Raw genomic sequence first — 20146 nt, forward strand, 5'->3', positions numbered from 1 at the left:
CTCAGTGCCCTCCCCGCCAGGCTACATGACGTCACAGAGACTGCATTGCCAGGTTACTGATGTCACATAGTGTGTAACCCGGGGGCCCAGTGAGGTTCAGACAGTGTGTAACCCGGGGGCCCAGTGAGGTTCAGACAGTGTGTAACCCGGAGGTCCAGTGAGATCAGACAGTGTGTAACCCGGGGGCCCAGTGAGATCAGACAGCGTGTAACCCGAGGAGATTTCTGGTGATTTTCTGTAAGTCCAGACGGGCAGGAGAGATCTGAGGAAAAGGATAAAATCAAACAGAAATACTGGATATATACTGTTCTGAAACGTTGGAAAAACACTTTACATTACATTCCACTTCACAACATTAATCTTCTAATTTTCTGCCCTGTGATAATTAGATTTCCCGGTGAATGGCGGAGTGATTGAGAAAGTTCCACAGCTGGAAGGAAACGGGGATTGTGGACTGAGGAACAACAGCAGGTGAACCAGCACAGGATTGTGAGAGCACCAACCAGTGAGCCCCTTCCGATTGAAAGCGCTTCAATAGATCGACTGGGGAGAAAGGTAAGAGAAAGTGCCATTTACTCAGATACACACCGGTCCTGTAGACAGTACACACAGGTTACAAGGTAAGACAGGAAATGAGACCGGGAGAGACTAACCACCGAGTACAATTATCCAGCATGAGGCCATGCAATGGGATTGTTGTAGAGAGTCGAAAGATATATATATAGACTTAGGCATTAGGCACCTGCTGGATATTTAGAACTCACATAAGCTTAAATGGACACACACATAAAATGGCTGCCCAGGCATTATGGGAAATCAGGTAGTCAAACTGTGAACTGTTGAACGTTCACTGACCGAGCAATAACCCTGTGAGGCCCACTGTAGGAATGCCTGGGAAGACAGAGATAAGAAGGAAACCATCTCCTGTGAACAAGGCCATGAAACCAATTATTTCAGGAAGAAAGATAAGAGGGAAACCATTTGCTGTAAACAAGGCTATATACCAATTATTTCTCCAAGAAGAAAGAACTAGTGAGAGAACCTATATCAATCAGCCCAAGCTGACAAAAGACGAACACATGGTTCCTGAGACATAAGGGGAATTCTATTGGGTTAAAATAACCTATATGTAATCTATAATCATTGTGATTGGCTTGTGTCCAGCCGTGATGGGCTGTGTAGCTGCAGTAAACTGTTTTGTAACTGTTGTGAAACATATAAAGGTACATGTAACTCTTTGTTCTGTGAAGAGAAACCTGGATACGGTCCTGAGTTTTTCCTTCCCGCTGAGCGTAATAAAAGCTGCTTCAGCATTGGAACCGACCCTGAGTGTTGAGTGATTCTTCTAAGAAAACACTAACGCTAACAGGATGTAAAGTGAGATCAGTTTCTGTCTCTAAACACAGTCACAGTGAATCTTGTGTGTGTTGTAGAGTAAAGGGCTTTGATCTAAGAGGTGACTCCAGTTTGAGGCAGAGCCCAGCAGATGGACCAGTCTCTGCACATTAGGTGCGGCTGAACTCACAACGACACCATCCGATCTCAATGTTCAAATATTTCCCATCTGGTGAGAAAGCCAATGGAAAGATTGAACCGGAAGCACATTGTCAATTCACTGATCATGGTGCACAGACCCATCTGAAAGACCAGCACGACCCATCTGAAAGACCAGCACAGCCTATCACCCACAGAATCAATGATTCATTCATGGACATTTAGAATTATAAGAAAATATATTGATAACTACTTTATATTGATTACTAATATTGAAGCATTAATCACGAGAGATATGTAGTATTCTAATATACTCAAACACAGATATGGAGAGTTGCAATTTATTGATTGGCCTCGTACTTGACCCCGAGATGAGCTTCCGAACCCATATTCCCTCAGTCACCAAGTACGCTTACTTCCACCTCCATAACATCGCCGGTCTCTGCCCCTTCCTCAGCTCATCTGCTCAAACCCTCATCCATCCCTCTGATCGGCCTCACACCTCGCACTCTCCGTAAACATAAGCTTAAACTTAGGGGGCATAGTTTTAAGGTGGTTGGTGGAAGGTTTGGAGGGGATTTGAAGGGGGGCTTCTTTACGCAGAGGGTTTTGGGGATCTGGAACTTACTGCCTTGAAGAGTAGTGGATACAGAAACCCTCACTACTTTTAAGAGATGGTTGGATGGGCACTTAAAGTGCCGTAACCTGCAGGGTACGGACCTAGAGCTGGTAATTGGGATTAGACTAGATCACCTCTTGTTGTCCAGTGCAGATATAATGGTAAGTGCTGCAGGGAATCGGATATGGCCAGGGTGATCTGGACTAGTTTCGATCGCCTGGATGGGTAGGAGAAAAATTTTTCCACATTTTCTTTCTCTAAATTGGCTTGGGTTTTTACCTGTTTTTTGCCTCTCCCAGGACATCACATGGTTCTGGTTGGGCTGGGTGCTATTTACCTTTCCGCCATTGTTCATTGTTCATAGGTTTATATGTAACCTTCAGGGCTGCTGACCGAGGGCCGTGCGGCTCTTTGTCGGCCGGCGCGGACACGATGGTCTGAAATGGCCTCCTTCTGCGCTGTAAATTTCTGTTTCTTCAACACTCCTGCCCGTATCCTTACTCAAGAACACAAGAAGTAGCAGCAGGAGTTGGCCATACGGTCCCTCCCATCTACTCCGCCATTCAGTAAGATCTCTATTCGATAGAGAATTTTAAAAATTCACAACTCTGAGTGAAGAAATAGCTCCTCCACATAGTCTTAAATGACCGATCTCTTATCCTAATACTAGGACCCCTAACTCTAGACTATCCAGCCCATGTCAATTCCTCTCAGAATTTTATATGTTTCAATGATATCACCTTCCGTTCTTCTAAACTCCAGAGAATATAGGCCTATTCTACTCAATCTGTCCTCAGCCCTCTCATCCCAACTTGTACCAATTTCCATTCACCCATCACCCCTGTGCTCGCTGAACTACATTGGCTCCTGGTCCATCAATGCCTCGCTTTCAAAATTCTCATCCTTGTTTTGAAATCTATCCAGGACCTTGCCCCTCCCTATTGCTGTAACCTCCTCCAGCGCGACAACCCTCAGATCTTTGCATTCCTCCAATTCTGGCCTCTTGAGCAGCCCCAATTTTCAGCAATATTGGTGGCCGTACATTCAGCTGCCAAGGCCATAAACTCTGGAATTCCTCCCTAAACCTCTCCACCTTTAAAATGCTCCTTAATACCTACCATTTTGAACAAGCTTTCAGTCACCTGTGCTAATATTTCCTTACGTGACTGGGTGTCAAAGTTTGTTTGCTAACAGTCCTGTGAAGTGCCTTGGGACATTTTACTACGTTTAAGGCGTGATATAGATGCCATTTGTTGCTGATAACTGAAGATATTTTGAATCGTAATATAACGAAACTACAGGCATGGGGAATTGCAATAGATTGATAACTGCAGAGGAAGAGGATTGTTATGTATTGCTCATAGTGTGAATTCTTTTAATGTGAGGTGGCCCTTGCACATTCGCTACCACACGGGCTTGGCAGAGCAAGGTCTTGGTCCAATGGCAAGGGGATCCAAGATGACTGGAGACCAGGCTCTGCTGCATGTTTCCTGTAGCACTGACTCTCACTGGGATACAGTTTCCTGTAGCACTGACTCTCACTGGAATACAGTTTCCTCTGGCACTGACTCTCACTGGGGTACAGTTTCCTCTGGCACTGACTCTCACTGGGGTACAGTTTCCTCTGACAGATTTACTGTATACCTAATTCGTGCTGTCTCTGCCCTGGGAGTGCTGGCAGTTTAAAAGGAGCTTTAACCTGAAACTGATCAGGAGCTGCGGGTGGAAAGTTTTCAGTGCAGTAGCAGATTGTACTGCTGCTGAATTTTAATTGATAAGCTGCCAGCAGTGCGGTCGGGACGGACACTGAAGTGTGCCCTGCGGCAGTGTAGAGGAAACTTTACTCTGTATCTAACCCATACTCCACCGAGTCTGTGGGAATTTAGTGTGAATTTGAAAGCAATTGCTCGGGTAGATAGAGAGAAATTTATTCTGTTGCTTGGGGTGTCTAGGACGAGGGGACATAACCTTAAAATCCGAGCCAGGCCATTCAGGAGAGATGTTAGGAAACACTTCTTCACTCAATGGATGGTTGAAGTGTGGAACTTCCCACAATAAGCAATCGATGCTCGCCCATTGAATAATTCTGGGCCGTTTGTGATGTCTACCAAATGACCGTTGCTTGTTCCCTTGGATTGGATCTTTATTTATTCCCTTTGTTTGTTTTCAGTTTCACTGCTGGACCCACCACTCAAAGCACTTTTTCTGATCTGCCCCTGGGAATGAGCAGACTCCTCCCTCCTCTCCCACACTGCACCGTCTCTCCTCCTCTTTCCCCCTTGGTTGTGTTCCACACTCTGGGCCTTGGGCCTTCCCCGGGGATTCTCAGTATGCACAGGGGGATGTGTGTTGAGACAGGATGTCCCAGCTTTCCACCTTCAAAGGGACATGGAGAGGACCCCCTGGGCTGAATGGCCCTGCTTTATGACATCACTGCAGTGCCTAGCAACCAACCTCCCTGAGCCCTGCTCATTATGGGCTGGCAGTGTCTGATGGGACAGTGAAGAGGGAGAAAGACTTGGATTTATTTGGCGCCTTTCACGACCAGCTGAACCCTCAAAGCGCTTTACAGCCAATGAGGTACTTTTGGATTGTAGTCACTGTTGTAGTAAGGGAGAGTTACCCTGTATCTAACCCATGCTGTACCTGCCCTGGGATTGTTTGCTGGGACAGTGTAGAGGAAGCTTTACTCTGTATCTAACCTGTGCTGTACCTGCCCTGGGATTGTTTGTTGGGACAATGTAGAGGGTGCTTTACTCTGTATCTAACCTGTGCTGTACCTGCCCTGGGAGTGTTTGATGGGACAGTTTAGAGGGAGCTTTACTCTGTATCTAACCCATGTTGTACATGTCCCAGGACTGTTTGATGGGATAGTATAGAGAGAGTTTTACTCTGTATCTAACCCTGTGCTGTACCTGCCCTGGGAGTTTTTGACGGGATAATGTAAAGGAAGTATTGCGCTGTATCTAACCCATGTTGTACCTGATCTGGCAGATTTTGACGGGACAGTTTAGAGGAAGCTTTTCTGTCTATCTAACCCATATTGTAACTGTCTTGGGAGTATTTGATGGGACAGTGTGGCGGGAGCTTTTCTCTGAATCTAACCCATACTGTACCTGCCCTGGGAGTGTTTGATGGGATAAGGTAGACGGAGATTTACTGTGTACCAAACCTCTGCTAACCTAGCAAGTTGTGAAGAGGACGCCAATAATCTACAAAGGGATATAGATAGGCTAAGTGAGTGGGCAAAACTTTGGCAGATGGAGTATAATGTGGGAAAATGTGAGCTTATCCACTTTGGTCGGAGAAATAATAAAGCAAATTATTATTTAAATTGTGAGATTACAAAATGCGGTGGTACAGTGGGATCTGGGGGTCCTTGTGCATTAAACACAAAAAGTTAGCATGCAGTTACTACAATTAATCTGGAAGGCAAATGGAATGTTGGCCTTTATTGCAAGGGGGATGGAGTATAAAAGTAGGGAAGTCCTGCTGCAACTGTACAGGGCATTGGTAGGACCACACCTGGAGTACTGCGTACAGTTTTGGTCTCCTTATTTAAGGAAGGATATACTTGCACTGGAGACAGTTCAGAGAAAGTTCCCGAGGTTGATAACTGAGATGAAAAGGTTTTCATAATGAGAAAGGTTGAGCAGATTGGGCCTGTACTCATTGGAGTTTAGAAGACTTAGAGGTGATCTTATTGAAACGTATAAGATTCTGAGGGGGCTTGACAGAGAGGATGTTTCCCCTCGTGGGGGAATCTAGAACTAGAGGGCATAGTTTCAGAATAAGGGGTCGCTCATTTAAAACTGAAATGAGGAGAAATTTCTTATCTGAGGGATGTGAATCTTTGGAATTCTCTACCTCAGAGAGCTGTGGGGGCTGGGTCATTGAATGTATTTAAGGTGGAGATGGACAGATTTTTGAACGATAAGTGGGTGAAGGATTATGGGGAGTGGGCAGTGAAGTGGAGTTGAGACCTGGATCCGATCAGCCATGATCTTATTGAATGGCAGAGCAGGCTCGAAGGGGCAAATGGTCTACTCCTGCTCCTATTTCTTATGTTCCATACCTGCCCTGGAAGTGGTTGATGGGACAGTGTACAGGGAGTGTTACGCTATATCTAACCCATGCTGTACCTGCCCTGGGAGTCTCTGATGGGACAGTGTAGGCGGAGGTTTACTCTGTATCTAATCCGTGCTGCACCTACCCTGGGAACGTTTCATTAGACAGTGTACAGAAGAGCATAAGGAACAGGAGTAGGCCATACGGCCCCTCGATCCTGCTCCGCCATTCAATAAGATCATGGACTCAGCTTCACTTCCCCGCCCGCTCCCCATAACCCCTTATCCCTTTTCGTTTAAGAAACTGTCTATTTCTATCTTAAATTTATTCAATGTCCCAGCTTCTACAGCTTTCTGAGGCAGAGAATTCCACAGATTTAGAACCCTGTGAGTGAAGAAATTTCTCCTCATCTCTGTTTTAAATGGGCGGCCCCTTATTCTAAGATCATGCCCTCTAGTTCTCGTCTCCCCCATCAGTGGAAACATCCTCTCTGCATCCACCTTGTCGAGCCCCCTCATAATCTTATACATTTTGATAAGATCGCCTCTCATTCTTCTGAACTCCAGTGAGTAGAGGCCCAACCTACTTAACCTTTCCTCATAAGTCAACCCTCTCATCCCCGGAATCAACCGAGTGAACTTTCTCTGAACTGCCTCCAAAGCAACTATATCCTTTCGTAAATATGGAAACCAAAACTGCACACAGTATTCCAGGTGTGGCCTCACCAAAACCTTGTATAGCTGCAGCAAGACTTCCCTGCTTTTATACTCCAACCCCTTTGCAATAAAGTCCAAGATACCATTCGCCTTCCTGATCACTTGCTGTATCTGCATACTATCCTTTTGTGTTTCATGCACAAGTACCCCCAGGTCCCGCTGTACTGTGGCGCTTTGCAATCTTTCTCCATTTAAATAATAACTTGCTCTTTGATTTTTTTTCTGCCAAAGTGCATGACCTCACACTTTCCAACATTATACTCCAACTGCCAAATTTTTGCCCACTCACTGAGCCTGTCTATGTCCTTCTGCAGATTTGTTGTGTCCTGCTCACACATTGCTTTTCCACCCATCTTTGTATTGTCAGCAAACTTGGCTACGTTACACTCAGTCCCTTCGTCCAAGTCGTTAATATAGATTGTAAATAGTTGGGGACCCAGCACTGATCCCTGCGGCACCCCACTAGTTACTGGTTGCTAACCAGAGAATGAACCATTTATCCCGACTCTCTGTTCTCTATTAGTTAGCCAATCCTCTATCCATGCTAATATATTACCCCCAACTCCGTGAACTTTTATCTTGTGCGGCAACCTCTTATGTGGCACGTTGTCAAATGCCTGCTGGAAGTCCAAATACACCATCTCCACTGGTTCCACTTTATCCACCCTGTTCGTTACATCCTCAAAGAACTCCAGCAAATTTATCAAACATGACTTCCTCTTCATAAATCCATGCTGACTCTGCCTGATCGAATTTTGCTTATCCAAATGTCCTCCTATTGCTTCTTTAATAATGGACAAGGGCAACATTTTCCCAACCACAGATATTAGGCTAACTGGTCTATAGTTTCCTGTTTTTTGTCTGCCTCCTTTTTTAAATAGGGGCGTTACAGTTGCAGTTTTCCAATCTGCTGGGACCTCTTCAGAATCCAGGGAATTTTGGTAAATTACAACCAATGCATCTACAATCCCTGCCGCTACTTCTCTTAAGACCCTAGGATGCAAGCCATCAGGTCCAGGGGATATATCTGCCTTTAGTCCCATTATCTTACTGAGTACCACCTCCCTAGTGATTGTGATTGTGTTAAGTTCTTCCCCATAGCCCCTTGACTATCCAGTGTTGGAATATTGTTGGTGTCCGGTGTCCTCTAACGTAAAGACTGATTGAAAATATTTGTTCAGAGTTTCTGCCATCTCCATGTTCCCCATTATTAATTCCCTGGTCTCGTCCTCTAAGGGACCAACATTTACTTTAGCCACTCTTTTCCTTTTTATATACCTATAGATACTCTTGCTATCTGTTTTTATATTTTGTGCTAATTTACTCTCATAGTCTATCTTCCCTTTCTTCTTCATTTTTTTAGTCGTTTTTTGCTGACTTTTAAAAGCTTCCTAGTCTTCTATCCTCCCACTAGTTTTGGTCACTTTGTATGCCCTTGTTTTTAGTTGGATACCATCCTTTATTTCTTTAGTTAGCCATGGATGGCTATCTTTTCTCTTGCACCCTTTCCTCCTCACTAGAATGTATTTTGCTTGAGAGTTGTGAAATATCTCCTTAAATGTACACCACAGTTCATCATTTGTCCTACACTTTAATCTATTTTCTCAGTCCACTTTACTCAATTCTGCCCTCATACCTTCATAGTCTCCTTTATTTAAGCTTAGTATGCTGGTTAGAGATCCAATTTCTCACCCTCCATCTGAATTTGAAATTCAATCATGTTATGATCACTCATTCCGAGGGGATCCTTTACGAGGAGATTGTTTATTAATCCTGTCTCATTACACAGGATCAGATCTAAGATAGCCTGCCTCCTGGTTGGTTCTGTTACATACTGCTCAAGGAACCTGTCCCTTATGCACTCCATCAATTCCTCCTCAAGGCTGCGCTGACCAATTTGATTTGTCCAATCAATATGGAGGTTAATATCACCTGTGATTATTGCTGTTCCCTTTTTACAAGCCCCCACTATTTCCTGGTTTATGCTCCGACCAACAGAGTTGTTACTGTTCAGGGGCCTATAGACTAGGCCCACCAGTGACTTTTTCCCCTTATTATTCCTTATCTCCACCCAAACTGTCTCAACACCCTTATCGTTTGAGACAATATAGTTTCTTACTATTGTAGTGATTCCATTCTTTATCCATAGAGCGACCCCACCTCCTTTTCCTTTCTGTCTGTCCTACCGGATTGTCAAGTACCCCTGAATTATTTAATTCCCAGTCCTGGTCACCTTGCAACCACATCTCTCTAATGGCTATCAGATCATACCCATTTGTCTCAATTTGTGCTGTCAACTTACCTATTTTGTTACAAATGCTACGTGCATTTAGACACAGTGCCTTTAAGTTTGTTTTTTTTACCTTTTTTTCTTGCTTGTATCCTCTCCTTCAAATTCACTTTCTTTATTTTTGCTTTCTAATTCCAGCTTTACTACTCTCCCTATTGAATCTTTTTCAGGTTCCCATCCCCCTGCCAAGCTAGTTTAAACTCTCCCCAACAGCACTAGCAAACCCACCCGCAAGGATATTGGTCCCTGCTATGTTGAGGTGCAACCCGTCCGGCTTGTACAGGTCCCGCCTCCCCCAGAAGCAGTCCCAATGCCTCAGGAAGCTAAAGCCCTCCCGCCTGCACCATCTCTCCAGCCATCTGTACTCACTAGCTCGTGGCACCGGGAGTAATCCAGAGATTACTACCTTTTGAGGTCCTGCTTTTTAATTTCTCTCTTAGCTCCCTAAACTCTTGCCTGCAGGACCTCATCCCTCTTCCTACCCATGTCATTGGTACTGATGTGAACCATAACCTCTGGCTGTTCAACTCTCCCCCCAGAGTGTAGAGAGAGCTTTACTCTCCACATAACCCGTGCTGTACCTGTCTTGTGAGTGATTGATGGGACACTTCAGAGGGAGCTTTGCTCTGTATCTAACCCATGCTCTACCTGCCCTGTGAGCTTTGATGGGTTGGTGTCGGGGAAGCTTTCCTCTGTATCTAACCCATACTCTACCTGCCCTAGTTGTGTCTGATAGGACAGTGTAGAGGGAGGTTTACTCTGTATCTAATCCATGCTGTAGCTGCCCTGGGAGTGTTTGATGGGACAGTGTAGAGGGAGGATTACTCTATCTAATCCATGCTGTACCTGCCCTGCAAGTGTTTGATGGGACAGTGTAGACGGAGCTTTACTCTGTTTCTGACCCGTGCTGTACCTGCTCTGGGAGTTTTTGATGGGACAGTGTAGAGGGAGATTTCTTCTGTATCTAATTTTGCTATACCTGCCCTGCAAGTGTTTGATGCAGCAGTGTAGAGGGAGCTTTACTCTGTATCTAACCCGTGCTGTACCTGCTGTAGCAGTGTTTGAGGGGACAGTTGGAGAGAGCTTTAATAAGTACCTAACCCATGCTGTACCTGCCCTGAGTATTTGATGGAACAATGTAGAGGGAGCTTTACTTTGTATCTAACCCGTGTTGTACCTGCTCTGCGAGTATTTGATGGATAATGTAGATGGAGATTTACTCTGTATCTAACCTGTGCTAACTTAGCAAGTTGTAAGGAGGACACAAAGGGATATAGAGAGGCTAAGTGAGTGGGCAAAACTTTGGCAGATGGAGTATAATGTGGGAAAATGTGTGGTTATCCACTTTGGTCGGAGAAATAAAACAGCAAATTATTATTTAAATGGGGAGAGATTACAAAATGCGATAGTACAGAGGGATCTGGGGGTCCTTGTACATTAAACACACAAAGTTAGTGTGCAGTTACAGCAATTAATTAGGAACACAAATGGAATGTTGTCCTTTATTGCAAGGGGGATGGAGTATAAAAGTAAGAAAGTCCTTCTGCAACTGTACAGGGCATTGGTGAGACTACACCTGGAGTACTGCGTACAGTTTGGTCTCCTTATTTAAGGAGGAGTATACTTGCATTGGAAGCAGTTCAGAGAAGGTTCCCGAGGTTGATGACTGAGATGAAGAGGTTGTCATAAGAAGAAAGGTGAAGCAGTTGGGGCCTATGCTCTTTGGAATTTAGAAAACTTGGAGGTGATCTTATTGAAACGTTTTAAGATTCTGAGGGGGCTTGACAGGATTGATACAGAGAGGATGTTTCCCCTCATGGAGGAATCTAGAACTCGGGAGCATAGTTTCAGAATAAGAGGTAGCTCATTTAAAACTGAAATGGAGGAATTTCTTATCTGAGGGACGTGAATCTTTGGAATTCTCTGCCTCAGAGAGCTGTGGAGGCTGGGTCATTGAATGTATTTAAGGTGGGGATAGACAGATTTTTGAATGATAAGGGAGTCCAGGGTTATGGGGAGCGGGCGGGGAAGTCGAGTTGAGGCCAGGATCAGATCAACCATGATCTTATTGAATGGCGGAGCAGGCTCGAGGGGCCAAATGGCCAACTCCTGCATCTATTTCTTATGTACTATGCCTACCCTTGGAGTGGTTGATGGGACAGTGTAAAGGGAGCTTTCCTCTATATTTAATCCAGGCTGTACCTGCTCTGGGAGTGTTTGGGGCAGTGTAGAGGTAGGTTTACTCTGTATCTAACCTGTGCTGTACCTGTCCTGGGAGTGTTTGATGGGACAGTGTAGAAGGAGCCTTGCTCTTATCTAGCATATGCTATGCCTGCCCTGTCATTGTTTGATCGGGGAGTATAGAGGGAGCTTTACCCTCTGCCTAACCCATGCAATACCTGCCTTTGGAGTGTCTGTTGGCCGGTGTAGAGAAAACTTTACGCTGTATCTAACCCGTACTGTACCTCCCCTTGGACTGTTTGATGGGACAGTATAGAGGGAGCTTTCCTCTATATTTAATCCAGGCTGTACCTGCCCTGGGAGTGTTTGATGGAACAGTGTAGAAGGAGATTTACTCTGTATCTAACCAGTACTGTACCTGTCCTGGGAGTGTCTGATGGGACAGTATAGAGAGAGGTTTACGCTATCTAATCAGTGTTGTACCTGCCCTGGTGAGATAGTGTACACAGGGCTTTACTCTGTATCTGATCCATGCTGTACCTGCTCTGGGAGTGTTTGGGGCAGTGTCGAGGTAGGTTTACTGTGTATCTAACCTATGCTGTACCTGTCCTGGGAGTGTTTGATGGGACAGTGTAGAAGGAGCTTTACTCTGTATCTAATCCGTGCTGTATCTGACTAAAGAGTGCTTTAGGCAGACACTAGGTGCTCAGAATATCCCATTCCCCAGCAGTGACATCCATCACCTCGATGAGAACATCATTTAACCCAAAGATAAGAGAAACCCATCAGTTCCTCCACCGGACACAGATCCGGAGAGACAGTAAGTGTCCTGAACATTGTTGTACAGTGTGCTCGATAGTTCCTCCCTGGGTTTGAGCCTTTTGGTGATGATTTGAATTTGATGCCCTCGAGTAAGGAAGTGGCCCTAGAAATAGTGGATGTATTGGTGGTCATTTTCCAACATTCTACAAACTCTGAATCAGTTCCTATGGATTGGAGGGTAGTTAATGTATCCCCACTTTTTAGAAAAGGAGGGAGAGAGAAAACGGAATTATAGATTGGTTAAACTGACATTAGGAGTGGGGAACATGCTGGAATCAATTATTAAGATGAAATAACAGTACATTTGGAAAGCAGTGACAGGATCGGTCCAAGTCAGCATGGATTTATGAAAGGGAAATCATGCTTGATAAATCTTCTCGAATTTTTTGAGGATGTAACTAATGGAGTGGACAAGGGAGAACCAGTGGATGTGGTGTATTTGGACTTTCAAAAGACTTTTGACTAGGTCCCACACAAGAGATTAGTGTGCAAAATTAATGCATATGGTATTGGGAGTAATGTATTGACGTGGATAGAGAACTGGTTGGTAGACAGGAAGCAAAGAGTAGGAATAAACGGGTCCTTTTCAGAATGGCAGGTAGTGACTAGTGGGGTACCGCAAGGTTCAGTGCTGGGACCACTGCTATTTACAAGATACATTAATGATTTAGGCGAAGGAATTGAATGTAATATCTCCAAGTTTGCAGATGACACTAAGATGGGTGGTAGTGTGAGCTGTGAAGAGGATGCTAAGAGGCTGCAGGGTGACTTGGACAGGTTAGGTGAGTGGGCAAATGCATGGCAGATGCAGTAGAATGTAGATAAATGTGAGATTATCCACTTTGGTGGCAAAAGCAGGAAGGCAGAATATTATCTGAATGGTGACAGATTAGGAAAAGGGGAGGTGCAACGAGACCTGGGTGTCATGGTACATCAGTCATTGAAAGTTGGCATGCAGGTGCAGTAGGCGGTGAAGAAGGCAAATGGCATGTTGGCCTTCATAGCGAGAGGATTTGAATATAGGAACAGGGAGGTCTTACTGCAGTTGTACAGGGCCTTGGTGAGGCCACACCTTGAATATTGTATGCAGTTTTGGTCTCCTAATCTGAGGAAGGGCCTTCTTGCTATTGAGGGACTGCAGTGAAGTTTCACCAGACTGATTCCCAGAATGGCAGGACTGACACATGAAGAAAGACTGGATTGACTCGACTTATATTCGCTGGAAATAAGTCATGGGAAAGAGAAGTTTAGTCTGAGTTAGAAACTCAAACAATCGATTCACTGCAGACAGGTCACCATGGCAACACTGATGAGACATTCCATTCACTGAACCCACTGTTGGAATCTGTAAACAGATCAGGGGAAAGAACAGGGTTTGTCTGTTAGTAACCAACAATGTAAGCTTAAACCAGAGTGAGTAACACAATAGATTAGATTATAATGTGTGATGTTTATACCTAATTGTGAAACTATAAGACATAACAACCAACAGCAGGCAGGGGAGTTTAGGGATAATGAGAAAATTACTGAAGAAAAGTAACTGCTGGGAACCAGGGAAAAGTGTCATTGTAAATCACAGGTTAGAGAAATTCCAGCTGTCTTTTCCTCGCTTCCTGTGCAAACCCAGCAGAGAAAACAAAGAAGAGTCCGGTGCCAGAGGTGGATCAGTGCAGGGTATAAAAGTGAGGGGAGACTGATGTAAGGGGGCAGTCGGGACTGGAGACACCGGAGATCAAGCTCAGGGCGCCCGAGGTTCCATCCAGCGGGCTGACCTGGTGTCAGTTACTGTGGACACGCGGGATTCAATTACCCGTGCCAGCTGGATATTCATTGATGCATTCACATCGGGGAGTAGAATGGCTATGACCCCCCCCCGCCCCCGCATTCTGAACCCCTGGCCCCCCCCCCCTCCAATGCTTCTCCCAACCAAACCTTGGTCTACCTACTATCAAGCGCGCTACCCAGCGCCGAGCCTGTAACCAACATCTCGCCATCGGCAACTAGGCCCATACAGCAGTGCCTGGGCTCCAGTCATCATGGACCCCCTTGCCACTGGACCAAGACCTTGCTCAGCTTAGCCCGTGTGGTAGCCGGTGTGCAACGACCACCCCACGTTAAAATAAATCACGCACAGGCGTCTTCCATCCTCTAACATGAAGTTCAGGACCTGGAACTTCAGGACCCTCATGGACAACCCTAACAGCGATAGACCGGAACGCCGCAGCGCCGGGAACTTAGACGCTTTGATATTGACATCACCGCCCTAAGCGAGACCCGGTGGGCAGGGGAAGGCCAGCTCAAGGAACAATGTGGAGGTTACACCACCTCCACGGAGTCGGCTTCGTTATCAAAACCGAGCTGGTCAACTGCCTCAAAGACTCCCCCTGCGGGGCTAACGAACGCCTCAGGAAGCTTTGACTCACCCTATCCCAGAACCAGTGCGCCACAGTCAACAGTGCATATGCCCCAACACTTGATGTAATGGATGAGACCAAAGAGGGTTTTTATTCCAACCTCAAAACATCCCTGACCTGCGTCCCTGTGGGCGACAAACTGATCCTCCTTGGCAACTTCAACGCCAGGGTCGGCAAGGACACAGCCCTCTGGGGAGGCATGATTGACCGAGAGGGGTCAGGGAAAGACAACTCCAGCGATACCCTACTCCTGACAATGTCTAGAACACGAATTCCTCATCAACAACACCTTGTTCCGACAGAGGGACAAATACAAGGCATCGTGGCAACATCCTCGCTCCGAATACTGGCACCTGTTAGACTATATCATCGTCCAAGCCCGCGATCGCAAGGATGTGCACATCACCCGGGCCATGACAGGAGCTGACGACTGCTGAACGGACCACCGCCTAATCTGATCCATCATTGACATCAACGTAGCCCCAAAGCGAAGGGCGCAGCAGAAGCAGTGTCACAAAAAAAGTCACTGCAGGGGCACTAAATGACCCAACTAAGAGAGCCCTTTACAGTCAGCACCTCACAGCTAACCTGGCGTGCCTTGAGGACCCCGAGACGCAGAATTCCCACTGTGCTATTATCTGAATGGTGACAGATGAGGAAAAGGGGAGGTGCACTGAGACCTGGGTGTCATGGTACATCAGTCATTGAAAGTTGGCATGCAGGTACAGCAGGCGGTTAAGAAAACAAATGGCATGTTGGCCTTCATAGTGAGGGGATTTGAGTACAGGGGCAGGGAGGTGTTACGACAGTTGTACAGGGCCTTGGTGAGGCCACACCTGGAGTATTGTGTACAGTTTCGGTCTCCTAACTTGAGGAAGGACATTCTTGCTGTTGAGCGAGTGCAGCGAAGGTTCACCAGACTGATTCCCAGGATGGCGGGACTGACATATCAAGAAAGACTGGATCAACTGGGCTTGTATTCACTGGAGTTCAGAAGAATGAGAGGGGATCTCATAGAAATGTTTAAAATTCTGACGGGTTTAGACAGGTTAGATGCAGGAAGAATGTTCCCAATGTTGGGGAAGTCCAGAACCAGGGGTCACAGTCTAAGGATAAGGGGCATGCCATTTTTTACCGAGATGAGGAGAAACTTCTTCACCCAGAGAGTGGTGAACCTGTGGAATTCTCTACCACAGAAAGTTATTGAGGCCAATTCACTAAATATATTCAAAAAGGAGTTAGATGTAGTCCTTACTACTCGGGGGATCAAGGGGTATGGCGAGAAAGCAGGAATGGGGTACTGAAGTTGCATGTTCAGCCATGAACTCATTAAATAGCGGTGCAGGCTCAAAGGGCCGAATGGCCTACTCCTGCACCTATTTTCTATGTTTCTATGCTTGGTCTGTCCTCCAGGCCTCCATAACCAGTGCCTGCAACGAGATGCTCAGTCACTCAACCAGGAAATACCAGGACTGGTTTAATGAGAATGATCAGTAGATTCAAGAGCTAATAGATTGCAAGCGCAGGGCATTTCTGAGCCTTAAACAGCAACCCAACTCGGGAGCAGCATTACAGACGGCTAAAGACTAAGGTCCAACAAAAAACCCGGTACCTAAAGAACAGGTGGTGGATGGAGAAAGCACAGGAGATACAGCAGCTGGCCGACAGCCATGATATACGAGGATTCTTCATCGCAGTCGAGGCCACCTACGGCCCAAACACCCAAGGCCCCATCCCGCTTCTGGCCAAGAACAGGGAAACACTCATCAAGGACACCGAGGCAGTCGGCCCGCTGGAAGGAGCACTTCAAAGATTTCCTCAACCGAGACTCTGTCATTGACTCGAGTGTTCTCGACTCCATTCTGCAGCATGCTACCCGCCACCACCTCAGTGAGACCCCAACACTGCACGAGGTAGAAAAAGCCATAAGACAGCTAAAAAAACAACAAGGCTATGGGAGCGGATGGAATCCCTGCTGAGGCACTGAAGTATGGCAGAGAGGCACTGCTGGCGTGAATACACAACCTCATCTGATCTGTAGGGAGGAGAGCATGCTGGGAGATCTTAGAGATGCAGTGCTTGTGACCATCTTTAAAAAAGGGGACAAGTCCGATTGCGGGAATCTCCCTGCTATCAGCCAGTGGGAAAGTGGTTGCTAGAGTCCTCCTCAATCGTCTTCTCCCCATTGCCAAGGAGCTCCTCCTGGAGTTACAGTATGGATTTCGTCCCCTCCGGGGCACAGCGGACATGATTTTTGCAGAACGACAGCTGCAGGAAAAATGCAGGGAATAGCGCCAGCCCTTATACATGGCATTCTTCGACCTTACAAAGGCCTTTAGCACTGTCAACCGCAAGGGTCTATGGAGCGTCCTCCTCAGTTTCGGATGCCCCCCAAAATTATGTCACCATCCTTCGCCTGCTCCACGACAACATGCAGGTCGTGATCCTTGCGTGGATCCATTACAGACCCAATCCATGGCCGGACTGGGGTCAAGCAGGGCTGCGTCATCGCCCCAACCCTCTTCTCAATCTTCCTCGCTGTCATGCTCCACCTCACAGTTGACGAGCTCCCCGCTGGAGTGAAACTAAACTACAGAACCAGTGGGAAACTGTTCAACCTTCGCCATGTCCAGGCCAGAACCAAGAGCACTCCAACCTCTGTCGTCGAGCTACAGTACGCAGACGATGCTAGCGTCTGTGCACACACAGAAGCTGAATTCCAGGACATAGTCAACGTACTTACCAAGGCATATGAAAGCATGGGCCTTACGCTAAACATCAGTAAGACAAAGGTCCTCCACCAGCCTGTTCTCGCCACACAGCACTGCCCTCCCTAGATATCAAGATCCATGGCATGGCCCTGGATAACGTGGACCACGTCCCTTATCTCGGGCACCTCAAATCAACAAGAGCAGGCATTGATGACAAGATCCAACACTGCCTCCAGTGCGCCAGTGCAGCCTTCGGCCACCTGAGGAAAAGAGTGTTTGAAGACCAGACCCTCAAACCTACCACCAAGCTCATGGTCTACAGGGCCATAGTAATACCCGCCCTCCTGTATGGTTCAGAGACATGGACCATGTACAGTAGACACCTCAAGTCGCTGGAGAAATACCACCAACGATGTCTCCGCAAGATCCTGCAAATCCACTGAAAGGACAGATGCACCAATATTAGCGTCCTCATCAAAGTCAACATCCCCAGCATTGAATCACTGACCACACTTGATCAGCTCCGTTGGGCGGGCCACATATTTCTCATGCCAGACACGAGACTCCCAAAGCAACCGCTCTACTCGGAACTCATCCACGACAAATGAGCCAAAGGTAGGCAGAGGAAATGTTAGAAGGACACCCTCAAAGCCTCCCTGATAAAGTGCGATATCCTCACTGACACCTGGGAGTCCCTGGCCAAAGACTGCCCTAAGTGGAGGAAGTGTATCCAGGAGGGTGCTGAGCACCTTGAGTCTCTTCGCCGAGAGCATGCAGAAATCAAGCGCAGGCAGCAGAAAGAACATGCAGCAAACCAGGCTCCCCGCCCACCCTTTCCTTCAACCACTGTCTGTCCCACCTGTGACAGAGACTTTGTTCCCGTATTGGACTGTACAGCCACCTAAGAACTCATGCTAAGAGTGGAAGCAAGTCTTCCTCGATTCCGAGGCACTGCCTATGATGATGACATTGGGGAGAGACCGTTTACTTGCTCTGTGTGTGTGGGAAGGGATTCACTCAGTTATCCAAGCTCCTGACACACAAGCACATTCACACTGGGGAGAGGCTGCTCACCTGCATTGAGTGTGGGTTTCTTCTGACACACTGACTTGTTCACACTGTTAAAAGATCATTTAAATGTTCTGACTGTGCGAAGAGCTTTAAAAGCGCAAAAGATCTGCTGACGCATCATGTCCTCTGGGGAGAGGCCGTTCACCTGCTCCGTGTGGGAAGGGATTCGCTCAGTCATGCACTCTGCTCAGATACCAGCGAGTTCACAATAACCTGCAGTGGATGGATTTTGCTGTTATTGCTGCTGTTAATCACGGCAGCGTGGAGGCCCCGGCCTGCGAGAAACCACCAGCGGCAGGTCGGGGCCATAAAAGGAGCGGAGGTGCGGCGGCCACTTCAGGGAGCAGCACGAGCTGGTGCAAGAGGGCGACGACTTGGAGAAGGGCGACTGGATTGGAAGTCACCAAAATCAAGGTCACTGATTGGAGCATGGGCAGGTACAGCAGGAGAGGTGGCAAGCAGCAGAGGAGCGGCGAGGTCGGGGCAAAGGAGCGGTGAGAGATTGTAGAGGGACGTGATCGGGGCCCAGGAGAGGTGTGAGTTCGGGGCCCAGAAGAGGCGAGGGCCCAGGGGCAGCACGGGCCCAGCCCACACTGTGATATGTGTGTGCACGAGGTCCGTGCAGCAGAGCTAGTCTCCAGTTGCCACTGGAACAAGACCTAGCTCGGTCAAGCCCGTGTGATGGCTGGTGTACAACGGCCATCACACGTTAAAAAAATCCATGCACAGGCATCTTCCACCCTTCAACATGTAGTTCAGGAGCTGGAATATTAGGTCCTTCATTGAAACACCTGTGAACTCATCCCTTTTTGGTGAGGAAGCAAGTCATCCTCGATACAAGGGACTGCCTAAGAAGTAATCACATCCAGAACTGAATCATGTTCACTATGGCAATCGTGCTTTATTTCTGCTGATATTAATAACCCTATAACTGGGCTTGAGTTTAATATCCTGGATAAATATTAAATAAATCAGCTTTTTTCAAACACACTGTCGATTATTTGATTTCTCTAATATAAGAGACTTATTAATGTTCTGTTACCGACTATTCTATTTTTGGGCCTTTTCTTACACTAGATTATTTCAGTTTTCATCTTGTTCGCATTCTATCACATCAAATCCCAAGCTTGTTCCGTTTGTGTACATGGCTTGTGAGTGTGATAGACTGAACTGTGGTGTCTCACTTTACACTCATTGGATGTTCTCAGACCCACCCCTTGTAGAAATATCTCGCATAAGATTTTAAATCTGTTATTTTCTGTACCAGTTATCCCTTTTTGGATCTGATTTTTTAAAACTCCTCCACACATATTGCATGTGACAGCCTTTGAAATATTCTGATCTTTGTAATCGTCATTGCTGAATAGGATGGTCTCGTTGATTGAATCTCTTGTCACTATCACACATTGCACTATTTCTTTAATTGAGATCATTGTTTCAAATGCTTCCTTTATCATGGCATTAGGTCCTCCATTGATCCCCGTCAATAATCGTTAGTTACAGGCTGGGATTTGGGTATCGGTTTCGGAGTTAGTGGTTGGGGCCAGTGATTATTGGTTAGCGTTGGGGCTGGTGATTATTGGTTAGGATTGGGGTTACTGGTTGGGGCCGGTGATTATTGGTTAGGATTGGGGTTAATGGTTGGGGCTGGTGATTATTGGTTAGGATTGGGGTTAATGGTTGGGCCCGCTGGTTATTGGTTGGGGATAATCGATATGATGTTCGGTTTACGAGTTAGTGATTAGGGTTTGAAACTACTA

At 46.6% G+C, this 20146-nt stretch overlaps 1 protein-coding gene across 4 annotated transcripts in view; it reads left to right on the plus strand.

Moving 5' to 3' along the window:
* LOC139253654 (zinc finger protein 239-like) overlaps positions 1–20146 on the plus strand; it is a 42507-nt gene that overhangs the window by 3919 nt on the left and 18442 nt on the right. For 3 of the 4 annotated variants that reach the window (XR_011591963.1, XM_070873497.1, XM_070873496.1), the window contains exon 2: positions 390–555. The gene's annotated coding sequence lies outside the window, so the exon portion shown is untranslated. Of the gene's footprint in view, positions 1–389; positions 621–20146 lie in introns of all 4 variants that reach the window. The other variant, XM_070873498.1, reaches the window with a different exon arrangement.

This window comes from Pristiophorus japonicus, unplaced genomic scaffold, assembly GCF_044704955.1.
Source record: "Pristiophorus japonicus isolate sPriJap1 unplaced genomic scaffold, sPriJap1.hap1 HAP1_SCAFFOLD_495, whole genome shotgun sequence".
NCBI classification, from domain to species: Eukaryota; Metazoa; Chordata; class Chondrichthyes; family Pristiophoridae; genus Pristiophorus; species Pristiophorus japonicus.